This window comes from Suncus etruscus, chromosome 8 (genome assembly GCF_024139225.1).
Source record: "Suncus etruscus isolate mSunEtr1 chromosome 8, mSunEtr1.pri.cur, whole genome shotgun sequence".
Taxonomy (NCBI): Eukaryota; Metazoa; Chordata; class Mammalia; order Eulipotyphla; family Soricidae; genus Suncus; species Suncus etruscus.
Genome location: NC_064855.1, coordinates 9,539,311 through 9,558,666, shown reverse-complemented (window position 1 = coordinate 9,558,666; position 19,356 = coordinate 9,539,311).

The window sequence follows — 19,356 nt, the reverse complement described above, 5'->3', positions numbered from 1 at the left end:
TTGAATGCCCAGCAGCCTTGGTCCCACTGAACCACTGAGAGGGACCCCAAAGCCCCTGTGGGAGTGCCCTGAGCCTGTAGTGAGCACCATTAAGTGAAGCCTTCCCTTTAGGCTGCTTCTGAGACTCTCCAGTTTCTTTGCTCAGCTTGGTGATGCGGAATTCTTACCATCTTGCTGCTCACCTGCCCTGGGGCCTATTAAGGGACCCTGGTACCCTCTGCAGCAACTGGCCTCTATCCAGAAATAGACCTGGGTGGCTGCAGAGACTTTACTGTCTCCTTAGAACCTAGGTGTGAGCATCTGTGAAGGATACTTTCAGAAATATCACTCCTAAATATGAAGAACATGAGGGTTTGGCTTAACATCAGGTCCCCACAACAGCTTCCCAGCATGCTTCATCTTCCTAGATATTTTGGTTTTTCAGCCTTGGAGATGATAGGCCAGGACTCTGCCATGGCCACTCTCCCTTCCTGGCCCAGAGACGCTGAAACACATTTTGTCTCATGTTTGCCTCTCTGGCATGGACCTAGATTCTTTGTCCCTACATCATTTTCCCCTGGGATGAGAGGCCATGGCGTTGAGATGTGGGGACACTAACTTCCTGAGACCCCTGTCTGTCTTTGTGTCTTCCCAGACATAGCTGTGGCATTAGTGGGGTGGCTCATTTCCATAGCTCCACAACTCAAGGCTCTCTAGGGATGGGGTCAGGTGTCTTGTAGGGAGATCCTGTGGAGAAGGAGCTCAGATGGCATTGGGATTTGGTATCAGACAGAACCTGAAAGGAGAACATATTGTGTGAAGAATGTGGGACCTCAGAGGTGCCCAGAGCTCAGTGGTCATCAGATGGAGTCAGGAAGGAGACCATAAGGCTACATGCAGAGGAGACAGCTGGGTCTCTAGATGAGGGAGTTGGGGGAGCATGGAAGTCATGCTTAGAGAGAATTCCAAAGTTCTTGTACCACTACCAGAAGCTCCGTCTCTCAGCTTGGCTGAGTGCAGCAATAGGCATGCGTGGAAAAGAAAGGAAAACATTGAATAATTAGTGTGAGCTTCCCTTAACTATGAAGGGTTGACTGGTTACATGAGCCAGGCATGTAGCCAGGGCGATGGACTGAGATGATGGCAACCTGACTCGCTTTTGTGCGGTGGTATATGGGGTCAGCTGGGACCTCACGTATGTGCTGCTCTTATTTGAGTCACACTAGTCCATGCTACTTAAAGCCTCCTCCCCCAGGAATGGAGCCTTAACTTCTGCTTATCTCCTTTGTCAGCATGTAAAATCCTGGAAGATTTCAGGGTGGTGGGAATATCTCAGAATGCATCCCTGAGAGCTGCAAGAGAGTCTTAGTTCAAGAGCAGGCTCCACATCCACAGGGGCTGTGCTCACTTCCAGGGTGATGTGTCTTTCTGTCCCATCACTAGTCCCTCAGGAGCATGTTGTTGATGTTTGGGGCTTGCAGTTTGCCACTGTTGAACCCTCAGAAAACAGGCAGAGCAGAGGAACCCAAGATAGACGAGGAACAAAGAGAAGCAGGGGCTAGGCCCTGGCAGAAGAGAGGAGAAACATTCTTTCACTTCCTCTTAATGCCTCTGTCTCTTCATGGTCGACAACACATATCGAGGTTGTTGCAGCTTCTGTATGCTAAGCACATAAGATGCAAATTAACATGTTTAAGTGCACCAGGAAAATAGTAATGAAATGGAGATTGGCTTTGGGAGCCACTTGTTCTTTATTGAAAGTCCCGGAAGTGCTCTCTCAGATCTGCATCTTGTTTTTCCTCCCTGGAGGTCACACTGCAGAGTCTCCCTCAGCCTGCAGATTTCCACACATCACCCAGACTCAGGGTCAATTTCTGTTCGTACTTTATTGTGTGCTGCTATATCAGTAACAGGCAGTTGGGTCAGAAAGATTGTCTTCCTTCGAAAATCTTTGAAAGTGAATCACCAACTTGAATGAAGTGCTTGTGAGCATTTTCCAGGTAGGAAACAATTTCATAATGATTGTTGATACCTTCCTGGTCTTTCTCAAAGAACACCAAATGGAGTCACTCATTTCCTAGAGTCAGTTATTATTTATTAGAGTGATTGGGGGTTGCTAGGAATGGAGTTGATTCTTTTTTTTTTTTACTTGATGCACCAAATAATTTATAGTACTGCTATCAACAGGATTTCATGTACCCAAATCCAGACACCCCAGCCTTCAGTCAAGTGCCTACTTCCCTCTACCATCTGAGAGGGGTTTCTGTTCTAAAGTTTATCTGCACTCCAAATCTAGTTCTGCATCTCATATTCTATCTTAGTGTCCCTGGACAACATGATTATCTTGCATGAATTTAGATGGTCATTTGTTACAGAGGAATAATCATATTCACCCCTTGGGAATAATGAAAACCAGAAAACCAAGTTGAATCTGTATGTCTCATGACAGTGGATATGTGTGTCTATGAGCTGAGTAATCAGGCTGTCTCAGACCTAAAATGTTCGGATTAACCCACCATTCTTCAAAGGTGATTCTGTGTAGATCCTTTATTGCATGTCGACAGACTAAAACCCAAGCTTCTTAGTGAAAGAAATAGGTTGTGCATGCCTCAGAGCTTCCCTTGGTGAGGGGTCTGAGGAAACCCAAAGCAGCTCATGGCTCAGCCAGCACTTGACCCAGGTCTTCCTCCTCTACCTGGGCTGGGAAGAGCAGTTGGTCCTCCCTCTCTGTATCCCTGAGGGCTCTTCTGGCCTGTCTGCATCGGAGTAGCAGGAGAATCCCTGGGGCAACAACTCAGCATTTCCTGTCAGTGCATCACACGGTCTTGTCTCTTAGGGAGACCCAAAACCACCCTCTGAACTTCATGATAAGCCTGACTCTCAGACATAATTTCTGCCTTAGGGTCCCCCTGGGGACTCATAGGGATCTGATGGCTAGGTTCACACTTGAAAAATCTGGGTACAATCCTCATCAACCATAATACAGTGGTCAAAGTCTAGCTACAATGTGGCTCATACTTGGAGTCAGCCACCTTCTTGCTGCATTGGGGGGTCTCCAGCCTCAGCGAGTGCTCAGGCTCTGAGGGTGGCTGGCCAGGCTTCACTATTCTGTAACAGTGTCCCTTTGGACACACCTGAGATCTTCGAGGGCCCAGTTTGTCCTGCATGTGCTGTGTATGTGTATACATATGAGTTCATGAATATATGTGTACATGTGTGTGGATATTTTGACTGTGCATATATGTGTTTGTTTGTGTAACTACAGCACTATAGCAGCTGCTTCCCTCTAGAAGTCTCTTTGATCCTGATCCCTTGAAAGAACCTTTGTCTACTTAGAATTTCTCCCTCAGTCCTACTGCAGCATCCTAATCCTATTTTCATTTTATCCTTTGATGAGAGTTGAGGCTGAGATTTTTTTCTAAGATTTTGTTCATAAGTCATCAGGGGATGTGGCATCATCTCCCTCCAGATGTTTACTAAAAACCCGATTCTGTCTCAGTCTTTTGCTGAGAGTTGGGAAAAGAGTTGAAAGTTGGGAAGCAGAATTAAGATGTTATCTTTGGTGCTTTGGTCCATGTAGTTCAGAAATATCTGAACTAAACCCCACTAAGTATGAGAGAGAGAGAGAGAATGAGATTGCTATATACTGTAAGCAGAAACACATCAGGCTTGGTTTGGAAATCCAGTATGGTACTTGGCTATCAGAGAAGTTAGAAACATCAATTCAAAACCAAGCCCATGACTGTCAGACCAAAGAATACATGCTGGGAAAAGTCAAATTTTCAAGGAACAATGAGTAGAGCTGGGTATAGGGACAGCATGTGTCTGTGGTGATCACTATGAGGTTTTGTACCTGATTTGAAAAAAATATGCTGTGAAATTGTATGAAAGAGAAAAAGCCACCAAACTACCAAATTGTCCCAGACAGACTGACTTCTCAGATAAATACTCTGAGTTCTTTTCACCTGGGAGTGAAAAGATTCCCCTCCCTTCCAGAGAAGCCATACCTTACATCCAACATATATATGGTCCAACCCCAGCTTCTGGGGTTTTGACTGCATATGTTGGCACATTATGCCACTTCCATATTTAATAAGACAAAACTGACTGTTTCTGAGCACAGAAAACTTGATGTTAAAGTTATGTAGAAGTCCATAAAACTCACAAGCAAATACAGTAACACAAAAGGCTCAGCCAGCATTAACCAGCTCAGACAATGACGTTAGCAACATCATTGTAAAATACAACAATGACAGCAAATCAACTTTTATGCTCTATTTTCTGATAATTCCATTGACCATTTTGTCAAACAGTATGGGGGTAAATTTGCTCCTACTAAGGAAGCAGGCTTGGGTGAGAAAATGGAGACATTAGGGGAGGAAAGGTCACACTGGTGGTAGAATTAATGTTGGATCATTGAATATCTGAAACAACTGTGGTGTAAAGAATTTTGTAAATCATTGTGTTTAAATATTTTAAAAATTGACTGAGAAAATTCTACTCAGGTGCAAGTAGAGTATCTCTTTTTAGAGAAGATTCCAAGATAAAGGACCAGCAGAAATCTTTCCTCCAGAAGCAAACAACTCATTGTATATAGGTATATAGTAAAATATGAGATCAGGTGACCTCAGAATTTTTTCCAGATCTGGGTTATCAAATGCATACCATTTCAGGACAAAAGAAATGGTGAGTGAATTCTATGCTGAGTGAATTTCTTAAAGGACAAAAAAAAAAAAAAAAAAAGAGAGCTAATGAAATTGGGTTGTCCAAGAAAGAGATAAAGGACTGATATCAGATTTTCTAATCCTGTACCTGTCCAGAAGTACATTATTCTAACCATCTACTTTTATAAAACGCCTCAGACCTTGTGGTTAGTTCTCACCTCAAATTTTTGGAGGCCTGAGTCCAGAATGAGGATGTAGACAGATTGATACATTATATTTTGGGTATCTCTTCCTGTCACTTTCTCATCAGAATCACCTCCCCTTCCCAAAAGTTCTCCTCCTGACACCATCACAATGATTGAGTGATAGTGGCACTGAGGGACTAATGAAAGCACCCAGATATCCAGCCACGGCCTGCAGAGAAGAGCTGAGCTGAATGCAAATGCACCATAACTTCCATGGAGAAAATTATTCTGGGAGCCTGAAATCCCAACTCACACAAGAGACTTAGTCAACAATGAGTAGCAAGAGATGGGTCCTTCTTTTATTATTTTTTCTTTTCTTTCTTTTTTCAGGATTGTTTTATTTGGAATTCATCGAGGATATTATACCTTCCTTTTTAAAAATACATTTCCATCGTTGAGGTCACATGACTATGATAATGTTTATGTTGTCGGCAAAGTTCCTGCACCTTCAAGGTGCCTAAGACCCTCCACCTTTGTCCTTCTTGCCTACCATGTGACTCCCAGCTCTCCCCAGGCTTGTTTTTCCCTCAGGGAAACAACTGAAGAAGAGAAAAAATGCATGTCAAGAAGAGAATGCTTTGTGTTCATGCCCAAAGTCACTGACACCATCTGGATCCAGATTCTTTCTTTTCTTTTGTTTCATCTTGTTTTCCTTGTGGACCTTGAGTGTGACTTGTTCCTTGGCTGTAACTAACAAATACTCATTATCCTACTTGATATAAATCACTTGATTCCTATTTACTCTAAAATCCATTTTTAAATTGCCTTCTTGATTTTTTTTTTAAATTCTAGGTGTATTGATCTGTATTTTTCTCTTACTTTCATTTATCTTCTAGGTGCCTGCCTGCCTGAAGTGTGTGTTGAAAGGCAGTCATTCCTAGCCTTCTCTGGAGCATTTCAACCAACAATTGTCTTCCCAAATCAATGGCTTTAACTATCTTCAAATCTCTTCAAATCCATTTTATTCCTATTAACTTCTAACTCTGTTTAAAGTATTGAGGTATCTTGGAAATAGTTGATGAAACATTTCTGTTTCATCAGAAACAGACCTGAATTATGAATTTGTTCATGAGTAACTCAGAAGGAGAAGAGCGTTCTGTCAATTTATGGTAGAGGCCCACTTTATTAATACTATTAATTACATAGTGGGGACTTCAATTATAGGAATGGGAAGCAAAATAAATATAAGTGTTGTAGGCTGAGGTCATAAATTTTTCTTTTTGTGACCTATACTTAAGCCCAGTGTGTAAACTATCAAATCCCATGGCTACTGGACAAAATACATGACTTGTGGCCCTGTCTCTCTCTTCCTCACTAGTGCAGCAGACTTCAGATCACTCACACAATATTACTGAGTCCCTACTGACTCACTGTGGCAAAGTAAACATGAAATTTGCTTTTAAAGGGTTGCTATATTTTTGTTTGTTTTTTGCTTTTTCAGTTTTGCCACAGGGTAATAGAAATCTAAAAGCAGATTTCCTGAGTCTAAATTGACAAAATCAAATTAAATTTTACTAGTTGAAATAGAAAACCAAAGGGAATTTCTAATTTAGAACTATGCTCAGTATGTTACTCTCCAGATATGTCCATGTAGCAGCAAATTTCATCACTTTATCTTTTCTTATGGCCCAGTAATATTCCACTGTGTGGATATGCCATAGTTTCTTTATTCATCATATTTTCTTGGACACTGAGTTGTTTCCAGATTTCGACTATTTTCGACAGTGCTGCAAGGAACATAAGAGTACAAATGTTGGGGTCGGAGTGGTGGCGCATTGGTAGGGCTTTTGCCTTGCATGTGGCTTACCTAGAACAGACCATGGATCGATCCTCTGGCATCCCATATGGTCCCCTAAGCCAGGAGTGATTTCTGAGTGCATAGCCAGAAGTAACCCTAGAGTGTCACCAGGTGTGGCTCCAAAACCAAACCAAAATAAACAAACAAAAAAAAGAGTGCAAATGTCTTAGCTCCATTTTGGTTTTGAATCCATGGAGTATATTCCAAGAAATAAAATTGCTGGGCCAAATGGAAGCTTAATGCCTAGTTTGCAAAGGAGTTTACATATTTTAAGATATTTTAAGTTTTTTATAAAAGAAATCTACATGTTATTAAGATTTATTGGTCATTTAATTTATCCTAATCTACTTTACTTTCCTAATTTTTCAGAAATTATTTTGGGAAGTGTATTTACTTGTTCACTTGCAAGGATCAGTCCTACTTTTTTATTTGTTTGTTTTTGAGCCATACCTGGTGGTATGCAGGATTAACTCCTGGCTCTGTACTCAAAAATCACTTCTGGGGTCAGAGTGATAGCGCAGCAGTAGGCACTTTTCTTGCACCTAGCAGAACCTTGGCATTCCATATGGTCCACTGAGCCCACCAGGAGTGATTTCTGAGCAGAGAGCCAGGAATAACCCTGAGTGATGTTAGGTTTGGTCCCGAAACAAAAATTATTACTGGGGTGCCGGGGATTGAACCCTGATCAGCTGTGTGCAAGGCAAATGCCGTACCTGCTATGTGACCCTAGTCATTTTAATTTATTTGGCTTTCCCTTGATAATTGAAAAATCACAGTGTCTGATTCTTTGACCCACTATATTGAGTGCATCTGAGACTGTTCTTCCAGTCAAGCTCAAGAATTCACCTGACTCTTCTATATCCCTCTTTTCCATCTTCATTTCCAGCCACCGAATTCTCTCTGGTCCTATTTTTTCTGTTTTTTGGGGGGCACACCCAGTGATGCTCAGGGCTTACTCCTGGTTCTGTGCTCGGGGATCTGCCTGGTGGGGCTCTGGATACCTTAAAGAGACTGAATATAGGTTGGCTGCGGGAAAGGCAAGTGCCCTGCCCTCTATACTATCACTCTGACCCCTCTTTGATCCTAATTTTTATACATATATGTTTCTCTTGTTCTTGATCTTGCCTTGACTACTAATACCAATTAAATTCATCTAAATAATTGAACACTTCTAATTTACTTTTATCTGGGATCACTCCCTGTATCTATCAGCATTGTTTTAGTATTTCTCCTGAAGTATTTTTCCGTATGTAGCCAATGATTTGTGACATTTCATGACTGAAAATATTGTAGACAGTCCCTCACATGATAGAAATTTTCCTGAGGCATTTCCCTCAATATATGCAGTTCTAGGTCCCTGTCACATGCAAGATTGCTGGTGACAGTTCTGATAGCATTCGGGCTCTTATTTTTTTTTTATGCCAGCTGCTTTTTCTCTTAAAAGCATCTAGACATTCCCCTTTTTCTTTCATATTTAAAAATTTTCTTTATACTGTATAAATGTGAATGTTTCTTTTTTATTTATTTAAAACAGAATTTCTTTGAAAATATCTTTAAATGCTGGCTTTTAATCTATATTTTTTCCACCTGTTTTCTCATATTTATTGTTTGAGGAGGAGAGGATCTGGCAAACTTCAAGGACTCTTCCCAGTTCTGTGCTGCTTAGGGATCACTTCTGGCAGTGCTCAGGGGCCCCTGGGGTACCAAGGATTGAACCTGGTCTCCTACATCTGCATGCAAAGTATATGCTCAGCCTGTTGAGCTGTCTCTCCATTGACTAAAATTGTTTTCCTATAATATGACATTTGTGTGTGTGTTCTGAAAGCTTAAATTCTACCTTCTATATCCTGTGGCTATCATTTTATGTATTTTAAACTCCTACTATTCCCTGGCCTCAGCCACACATTGACCTGTATCCCCCCCCCCCCACATCCTCTGTGTACTCCTAACCTTGAATAATGTGTTCATAGATCAAGTCTCTATCACTGGCCAATTCCATGCTTGATTTTCAGTCCTGGTTTTCTTGCCTTAGAATATTGGTGTTTTACCTATTCCCTTGAGGACCCTTGGTAGCAGGTATTGAAGATAGATCAGAGATACTCTAAATCTTAAATAGTACTAACTGGTTCTGTCTGAGAACTGTTCTGCAGCAGAGCCGAAGTGGCCTGTTTGTTTCTTTGGCAAGTTGGGGTGTTTGTCTTAGAGCTCCTGGACTCTGGCTCCCCATTTTCTAGAATAGCAGCTGCTCCTTTGGCTACTGCACTGAGGCTCAGCTGTGTCTATGCTGGGGAGGACGAGGCCGAGAGACCCATGAAATGCTTGTGTGGCAGAGAACTCCTAAGCCCTCAGGTCTTCTGGCTTGAGGATTTCAGGTCCCCTTTGTCTTCCATCCTCAGCCCTAGTGCTGCTGAGAGGCCAACAGGTCCATACTCAGCTTTCATATTGCTCCACCTCATGGTGTTTTTTTTTGGCGGGGGGGACTCAGGGTATCTGGAATTGAACAGGGACCTCCCTCTCACATGCAAACTTTGTGAAGTAACAGGACACTGACATGTTACTGTCTCCTGAGAAAATCAACCTGGCAGGGTTTCAAGTCACTAATCTAGTTCAAAGTCTCTGCTGGATGAAGCAGTGGTTTATAGAGCAAAGAAGGTGAACCCCAAAAGGCAGCATTTCCTCACCTCCAAAGTCTCGAAACTGACAGCAGCAGGGCTACAAGTGCTCATTCTGGGGACACTTGTGTTGTCCCCAGGTAACATGAAGGAGGTCTATTAAGTAAAATGAGGCCTCTGGGAGTGGTACCCATTTGTTTCTCATTTGTTATTGTATCTCAGTCAGTTGGTATTTTCCCCCTAGGGGCTTGAATTTGGATTTTAATAAATTGAAGGCAGAAGAGCTGAGCTGGGGCTGTCATCTTGGCTTGTGGTTGCATTTGTTGGAGCGACTGGCTTGTGGTGAACAGCTTGCAGTGTAAATTTTCTTGCCTGCTTTTTCTTCAATAATCTGTGTGGATTACTTATTGCTGAAAATTATCAACATACCATCTTCTCCTGTATTCCCCGGATAGGGGGTATAGGATATCCCTTTCTCTTTTGGGAACTTTGGGATAACCAGATCTCAACCCAACTCCCAAAGAACGTCTCTTTACAGTGGTCCATTACTTAGAGGAAGGAAAGTGGTTGCAGAAGTATAGAAATGGTGTCCACTCACTGGGCAGCACATCCACTGGGCCTGAGCTGGGTGGGACTACCTGACTTTACTGCATCTTTGATTTTAGCACATATGCGAGCTGGTGCCTGGCTCCTGCCTTCCCTTCTGTTCTTGCTCCTCTGAGCTGCTCTTGGCTTGAGTTTAGTACCCTGAGTTTTGCAGGCTCTGGCTCACAGTCCCGCAGGCTCTGCATCTCAGTGGGAATCAGTGCTTGGGGACATTTCTGGTCACTGGCCCTTGTCACTAAGGAAACTGCGGCCTGAGGTTCCAGGTGGGGTTCTCCAGACACACCTTTTGCCAATGTATCAATCCCCTTCCCTTCAATTCCCAAGCTCTGCTGGCTTCTGAGGGTAGTCTCACAGCACTGCAGCCCCCAGGGAGGGGATTCCAAAATGCAATTGGAGTTGGTTCCAATGCAAGCATTTCTATTCAGCTTGAGCTTTCTGTAACAAGCAGTCCCCTGCTTCTTTGCCTCTGCTTACTCTCCAGGAGTGGAGAAGAGGTTAGAGAGAAAAAAAATGAGAGAGAGAGAGAGAGAGAAAGAGAGAGACAGAGAGAGGGATAGAGAGAGAGAGAGAGAGAGAACCAGGGAGAGAACCAGGGAGAGAAAACCAGAGGAGAGGACCAGGCATGTGGAGTCACCCTCAGTTCCTCTGCAGAATCACAATTGGCAGAAGCCTTGCACAGTTGCACATTAGCCTATAAAAAAAAGAATAAAACACTTGTGTGTGGGCTAAATGAGATTGTGCAGCCAAATACTGCTGCCTCCAAAAATGATCTTCACTCATCATTGGTAATGAGGAAAAAAGTCTAAAGAGCTTGAAGGGACAGGTGAAATTGATGTGAGTTGACACTTAAAATTTTCAGAAACATCCAGACTAGCATAAAAATAACCAAACCATGAGGTTAAAATATACTTCAGTCCAAACTATAAATCCATGTCAGGAGAGATTTATTGGAGAGCAACTTCTCCAATATAGTTCCCGTTTCAGCTTGACAGTCATTCTTTCTCAGAACAGAATGGAAATGCGAGGCAAGCTACCCTGGCCACATTCCAGGCTCCAACTTTTCTCAGAGGACATGGGGGTGTCATTGGGATGGTGGGATCCTAAGCACATGTATGCACACACACAGGTACATGCTCATATATATGCTGTTTGTTAATGTCACATGGAGTTTTCACAAGAATTACTATTGAGAATCTATTCTAATTGGGGTGATTAATATCTGTTTGCTTTACTTTCTTACTAAGCTCTTTGTAATGATCCCAGGTTGTTACCCAAAGGTTAGCATGAACATGGCAGGTCCTGAAAAGTGATCAGTTATGGCAAACTTGACAGAAGAATGACTCGACTAAATTCTTACTGGGAATTCAAAATATCCTCCTGAAAAATACCTTGGCCACTGTTGCCATAAGCCCAGATACAGGGATGCTCTAATTAGGCTTTATTACAAAATGATAATAAGCTATAGAGGTGACTTTTGTCTTTTCTAGAAAATTACTTTCACATCTATTCTTTTTGCCAGCTGCCCTTCTCATCTGATTGCCTTTAAATTATTTCTTTAAAATCAAATGGTCTTTACACCATCTCTAGCTTTTCAGAGACTTTTATGAATTCTGATCATTTTCCCTCCAGGTGTGAGGGGTGCAGGGCCAAACTCTGCCAGCTCCATCCTCTGTGAGCAGCTGTGGATGCTTCTATCTGCAGGCTACATCCTCTGTGAGGGGCTGTGAGTGCCACCAGAAATGGCCCCTGTGTCCTGTTCAAGGCAGCAGGGACTCAGGACATGTGTTTCTATGAGACGGTGGTCCCACAAACAGTGTCCGAGAGACAGTTAAGATGAGACTCATGGAAAATGATGTCAGTAATTTGAAGGCCAGTGCCTGGTGTCTTGGTTGATTATGGTCCCATTAGCATCTCACAGCATCTGAGCGTGTGGAGCACATGGTGTAGCCCTGTGGGAGATAGTGTGTCCCCACCTATTTGAAGCTTCTATTGGGGCAGGTGACACTTCTGTGTGTGTGTTGGGAATTTGTCAGGCGATATTTTCCTGAGGCCTGTAGCATACAATGGTAAAATTTATATATCACACATGAACTCTCCTAGTCTGAACACGTTTGATCCTAACTGACAAGATACCATGTACTCCCAGGAACTAGAAAAGGACTCCTGGCTGGCAGAGCCAACCAGATCTGCAAACTTCCCTGAAATCAGGACATCTAGGGCCACTTTGGACTTCAGCTAACCTGAGGGATGGAAGTTCAGGCTATTCCCCAAGGACCAGGTACCAACCTGGCTATGTAACCAGCCTTATCTTTGCTTCTTTAGGGAAGCGGGTGATAATGGTATACTTCACACCTGTGACTGTGGGAGCACAGTGAGGTGGTGTGGTCCAGTTCCTAGCACTACCCCCTTCAGCCTCCTTAGCTCCCACACAGGGGGCTGTAGCTCTCTACAAATGTCTCTGTAGCTCTTCCCTCATTTCTTCTGTCATCAGTGGGTGTACTCCCAGCTGCAGGGTCCATGGTGGAGCCATAACTTCATTTCTTCTGTTACTTGTCTTCAAATTAGAGGTGTCAAATGGCTTCTCCTTTTTAGGTGGTTCACTGGATCATCATCTCTGGCTTCCCTGATCATGGAGAATTCTAAAGAGATTGGGGAAAATGTCATCTAACTGATTTCTACATTGGTCATAGAAATATAGGGAGAACATCAACAGGCAAGTCTAATTTTCCATGTTGGATATAAATAACCCACTTTTGGGGGGCACAGTTGGTGGTACACTGACTTTACTCCTGGCTCTATGCCTAGGGATCACTCCTGGCAGGCTCAGTTTGTCATATAGAATTCTGAGGATGAACCACAGATATATTACATGCAAGGCAAGTGCCCTTCTCTCTGTACTATTGCTCTGGCTCAGGAGCAGTTTTTTTTTTTTTAAACTATACCTAGAAAAAACTTATTAGTATCTAGAAACTGTCATCAATGGTCACATTACACATTTGAGAGCAACTGCTTTGCTATATTTAAATAGGCAATTCAGGAAATTGTATGTGTAGCAAGCATGGTGTTTGGGATGCAATGATTTCTTACTTCTTTCATTGCTTTTATTGAGATGTAATTGACAGAACATATTTGTTTCAGGCGCAGAACATAATTTAGTGCTTGTCTATTGGGAAATGATCATAATAAGTTATTAAACTCTATCGCCTTATTTACAGGTTTTTCTTGATAAAGGAGTACAGTAAAGATCTACTTTATCTGTTGAAAATAGATGCAGTGTTTCTATAGTGCTGGGCATGACAACACAGAACTCATAACTACAGGCTTGACCAATATAAATTCATCCATTTGACCCAACCCCTACCTCATTTTGTTTTTCCTTGTGAGGTTTTTACAAGATCTAATGTCAGCCATTTTTTGAGAATTTGTTTTCTGTTTATGATCTTCACCATTGAGCATGTCTGATGCCCTTAAGTTCTATCCAAGTTGTTACAAATATGATTTCCTTTCCTTAATGACCGTATAATATCCCTTATGCAAAATTTCCTTCATTTCTCCTTCCATCTCTGGAACTTATTGAAAACTCTGTTTCTTGGCTAATGTAAAAATACTCCAACAAACATGAAGGCATATGCTTTTATTACTTGGAGTTAGAATTTTTGTCCTTTTAAAAATTAAAATCCAGAAGCAGATATTCCAGATCATATTGCTGTTCCTTTTGCAATTTTTTTTTTAGAAAACTTCATTTTTAACTTTTTTTTTGCTGGCTACATTAAACTCCATTCCTCACTAACCACATGTAAGGTTCCCTTTGCTCTTTACTATGTTGTTATTTATTCATTATTTCACAGTCAACTTTCTAACAAAGATTAAAGTTATAGCTCACTGTGGTTTGGTTAGCATTTCCATAATGTAGAATGATTTTTGAATACCTTTTGGGGGCACCTTTTGACCATATTTATGTCTCCCTTATAGAAATGTCTATAAATCTATCTGGCTATGACTGTTTAATAAAATTATTTCTGATACTGTGTTATATACATTATTTTTGTGTTTTGATCCTTTATCTTATATTTGAGTTAGAAATAGTTTTATAAACTGCTCTTTTAATATTCAACTCAATAGGATTTAAAATTTTATTTTCTGGGGCTGGAGAGATAGCATGGAGATGGGGCATTTGCCTTGCATGCAGAAGGACGGTGGTTCCAATACCAGCATCCCATATGGTCCTCCTAGCCTGCAGGAGTGATTTCTGAGAGTAGAGTCAGGAGTAACCCCTGAGCGCTGCTGGGTGTGACCCCCCAAAATTTATTTTCTAAAGAATCTTTAATTAAAAAACTGTGGTTTAAGTTACTGATAGTTGAATTTTTGTCATAAATATTTCAACACGAATGCCACCAAATATATTATTTCACTCAGGAGGATCCCTTTTTATTTTGTAGATTTTGCTTTTGCTGTCTACAAGCTTTTGAGCTACAGGCAGTTCCACTGATTTTTATTTGCTATTTCCCTTGGAGTCAAATCCTACAATTCATCACTAAGACCCATGTCAAGGAGCTTACCCTGAATTTTCTTCAACAAGTGTTATGGTTGAAGGTCTCAACTCCAATCTTACTCTCTTTTTTTTAAGTTAATTTTGGTCTGTGATATAAGTTTATGTCTACTTTAATTTTTTTAATGGAACTATCTAGTTTGTCCATCATGATCATTCATTAAGATAGACGCACAGAGTATGAGTTTATAAATAAAATCCCCTCCTGTTTCTAAGTGGAGCTCTATCTGAGGTTTCCACACTGTCCCAATGACTGTGTGTCCCTTTTATGCCAGAATCATAGTTATGTGGCTAATATAACTTTATAAAATAGTTCAGAATCAGAAGTTCTCAACTTTGTTCTTTTTCCTTATGGTTGCCTTGGCTATATGGCATCTTCTGATGTTTCAAATTTTAGGATTGTTTGACTTCTATAAAAACTGACATTGGTTTTTTTTTTTTAGGGAGAATGCCTTTACTATGTAGATTGATTGGGGATAGTACATAAATTTTAACAATATTGATTCTGATAATTCATAAGCACACTCTCTCTTTGTGTCTTCTATCATTTCCTATAGTTTTCAATGAGGTCTTTTGCCTCATTGGTTCAATTCATTCCTAGGTATCTTATTCTTTATATTAAAACTGAAAATAGGCTTCCAAGAATATTTTCTTTTCCAGTTATGCAGAAAGAAAACATTTTTATTTATCGATTTTATTTTATCCTTTGAAGATATTGAATAGTTTTCACAGCACTTGCTTTTGTGGAGTTTTATATGTATATAAATCATGTAAGTGTCAAAATGAGTGTGATTCTTTTCTTTCCAATTTTGATGTTTTATATGCATTATTTTTGTTTGATTTCTTGACTAGAATTTTCAATATTATGTTGAGTAAAACATTGAGAGGGGAGCCTTTTTCTCTTATTCGCAATTCTATTCCAAGTCTCAGCTTTTCACTGAAATGAGCATCTTATCTGTGAGCTGGTCATATATAACTTCTTCTATATTGGGATATGTGCTTCTATAATACTTTACTGAGTTTATTTATAAGTGGATGCTCATTATATAAAAAAAGGTTTTCTATCAGGATAATCATATGACTTTTATCCAGCATTTGGTAATCATTGTATCTCTTGAATAAATAACAATAAAATGCCACATTCTGTGTTTTTGGAAATAAAGGTAGCTGATATGTTGTGAGGATTTGGTGACTATTGGTCATTAATCCATAATTTTCATATTGTCATATGGTTAATTGGTCATATTGATCCATAATTGTCTTTGATTGTGATATTTTTGTCTGATTAGGTATTATAGCAATGAGGACTTTATAAAATGAGTTTGTAAGTTTTCACCCCATCTCCTTATTTTTTGTTCGAACTTGAAAAATATTGATAATCTTTCTTTACATGTCTGGTAGTGTTCATTAGTGAAGCCAGCTATCAAACCTTGATGTTCTGAGGTATTTGATTACTTATCTAGTATTCTTAATGATGGCTCTATTCATTTGTTTTGATTGTTTCATCATTTAGTCTTATTATTTTGTATGTTTCTGGGAACTTATCCATTTATTTGAGGTTGCCCAATATGTTAGTGTGTTACTGTTCATATGGTATATTACTGTTATAAATATCTGGTATTTTTCTTTTGAGTTCTTTCTTTTTTTTTCTTTTTGGGGCACATCTGGTGATGCTCAGGGGTTACTCCTGACTATGCACTCAGAAATCACTCCTGGCTTGGGGTAACCTGATGGGACACTGGGGGATCAAACCATGGTTCATCCTAGGTTAGAGCATGCAAGGCAAACACCCTATTGCTTGCACCACCACTCTGGTCACTTGATTTATTTCTTGATCTTGGTGAGCCTAGCTAAAGATTAGCAATTTTGTCTTTCTAAAAAAACCATAATTTATATGTTTATTGATCTTTATTGATATTCTTTAATCTCTAGTTCATCTATTTCAAAGAAATCAAGGTGACATGCCAGTGAACCCAAGGATGCATGGATGCATTCATGTTAGGGTAGTTGACAACTCACAAACATTTCAAAGTTGAGAGAAAAGCCTGGGACATCTTGCCAATTTATCAAACTCTACAGTGTCATTCAACAAGGGGTGTCATATTCACAAATAACCCATTCAATGAGAAAAAATAATAGTCTCCTCAATTCATGATCAAGCGGAGTATTGTGTTATTTGAAATCTTCTAAATTTAAGACATGAGGTAATTCAGTCATACTCTACAAAATGCTTATTGTGTGACATGCTGCTAAAACTTTTCCCTATGATGATTAGGGTTTGAAAAATGAAATTAAACACACCAAAGATGGCAGTTAAATAGGGAGTTATTTTTTGCTACAGGTTTCCCTGAGTCATGATTTTATCAGGATCCATATTAAATTATAAATGTTAAAATGAAATTATATCTGCAATGAAGTATAATATAGTGTGGCCTCTTATAAAGGACAAGATAATCAATTCTCTAGCCTTGGCTTTATGAATGCTCACTTTGAATTGTTTTAATCATTTCTTTCTTCTGGAGAGTTTACTTACTTTCTCTACACACTGCTTTCTAGTACATATTCATTTTCATATCTCTAATTTTTCCTTGTTCTTCATATTTATTTTTTTTTGCTTTTAAATATTATGCATTGCATCTTCTATCAAATAGGATTCTAGAAATGAACTATGATTCATGCTCATATTTGATCCTTTTCATGTATTTACTGCTGATCAATCATTATATTTTGTTTCAACCAGAAACAGCTCCTTTGTAAAGCACAAAAACAAAACAATACTAAAAACCTCAAGACTTCTTCCATCTCATCACCAAGGATGAATAGTACGGAGGCTTTAATCATGCTATTTTATTTAAAATTTCTTCAGGCTGTATTTGCTTTTCAAGGTTCATATTGACTATAAACATTTCCCTGAACTATTCTTCAGAATGTTTTTTTATTATTAACATGGCTCAGAGTGAAAAGAAGAAGAAAAAAGGTGTTTAATGTTGTATGCTCCATCCCTGTATTTGCAAACAACTTTTAAATTTACACAATCACACCTGTGTACAATTTAACCTGGAGACAGTTGCCCTGGGAAGGATCTTTTATTTTTGAGAATTCAGCAGAGTTTGCCCATCAGAGGCGAGCTCTGAAGGTCAATTTCCTCTTTCCTTCCTTCTTCCAATCTTTGCTGAGTCCTCCCCTCTCCTTCTGGCAATTCTCCACTGTTGATTCAGAGGAGAGAGTGCCAGGCTCCGTTTGGCCTAGAGCTCTGTTTCTTCAGTGTGATCAACACTCAAAAGACAGTAAAGTTGCATTTCAAATAATGAGAGAAGCTGGCAATTATGTATAAATTATATATAGAAATGACTTGGTTTCCATTTCCAACACATTAACCCAGATAAATATGCAGCAGGGAGCATTGCTAGGGATATGACTGTCACTTCAGGGTCAGCTGGCTACATACCTGTCAGGGGAAAGGGCACTGTGTCACATTTCTCAGGAGCAATGTGAAAGAGCATTGCGGGGGGTGGGGGGGGCAGTGTTGGGACAGAGTTGAAACAGGATCAGCAGTGGCAGCCATAGATACAGTGCAGCTTCAGCCAGGTATGAGTGGAAGTGGATGGACATTGTGAACTGCCAAGGGAAGTTGATGATGGATGTTCCAGCCAGGAGAATGGAAACATTCACTTAGGCCCCCTGGATCTTTTCCTGCCAATAGAGTAGCCTGCAGTGTGAGGGAGAAATGTTTATAGAATTGAAGATGGAAATGGCTTTTTTCTTCTCCATCAGTCAATTGCCACCAATCAAGAACTCTATTCATGCATTCTGAACTCTAGTGATTAATAAATCACAAATCAATAATTAATAATCACAAATTAAAATGATTACCAGGTCAGAGGCTTCAGGCAGATGTCATCAAGAAACATCCTGAACCCAAGTCAGAATCAAAGTGTTGATTCCTCTGAAAGGGCTTAGTGTGGGGCTAGACAGAGCAATGTACTATGGTTAGGATGCCTGTCTTATAAGTAGCCTACATGGGTTCAATCCCCCATATTCCATATGGTGCCCAAGTCCCACCAGAAAAGATGCCTGAGAATAGAGTGAGGAATAAACTCTGAGTACTGCTGGGTGTGGCCTCAAATTTAAATCAAAGGCTCCATGGAAGTCTTTGCAGATGGCAGATGGACTCACAGGGGCTACTGGGCATGCTCATGGATTTCACACACCCAGAAAAGTTTCCAGAAAATTCATGTAAGGCTCTTCTTGAACATTTCACACTTAAAACATTCAGTTCAATTGACTGTGAAGACAAGGTCTCTTAAAGAGGTTCAGGGGATTGAGAATTGAACTGAGAGACCAGAGAAATAGTATAGCAGTCAAGGTCATTGTCTTACTTGTGACCAGCCTGGCTGAATCCCAGACACAGAGGTAAGAATGTTCTAGATCCCCACATGCTACATCTTAGCACAATGGTAATGATTCCATTTGAAGCAGTGACTTTCACAGCATTGGTTTCATATATACACAGCCTAATTGCTGCTGTTTTCTATGATGCATATACTGTATTCCTGTGTTATTCATATTATAAGATCATTTTCAGGGGATCAATGCTAGTTTTGAGAGATAGAGATATAGAGTGAGAGAGATAGAGCAGGGAGAGGGGAGAAGGGAAAAGAGAGAGATGAGAGGAGAGAAAAAAGAATATTAACCATGCAAGGGAAAACCATTCTAGTTTTGGCAGGAGATCTAATGAGATGAGTCATATGTGAACTGCGGCTGGCAATAGGAATTACAGAGAAATGGCATTTTCTGGTATAAGAAGAATTCATGGAGGTCTGGGCATGGTGAGAAAAAACTACAGATTTTCAGTGTAGAGAAGACGGAAGGACAGGGAAGCTTTCTAAACTAGGCGATGAAT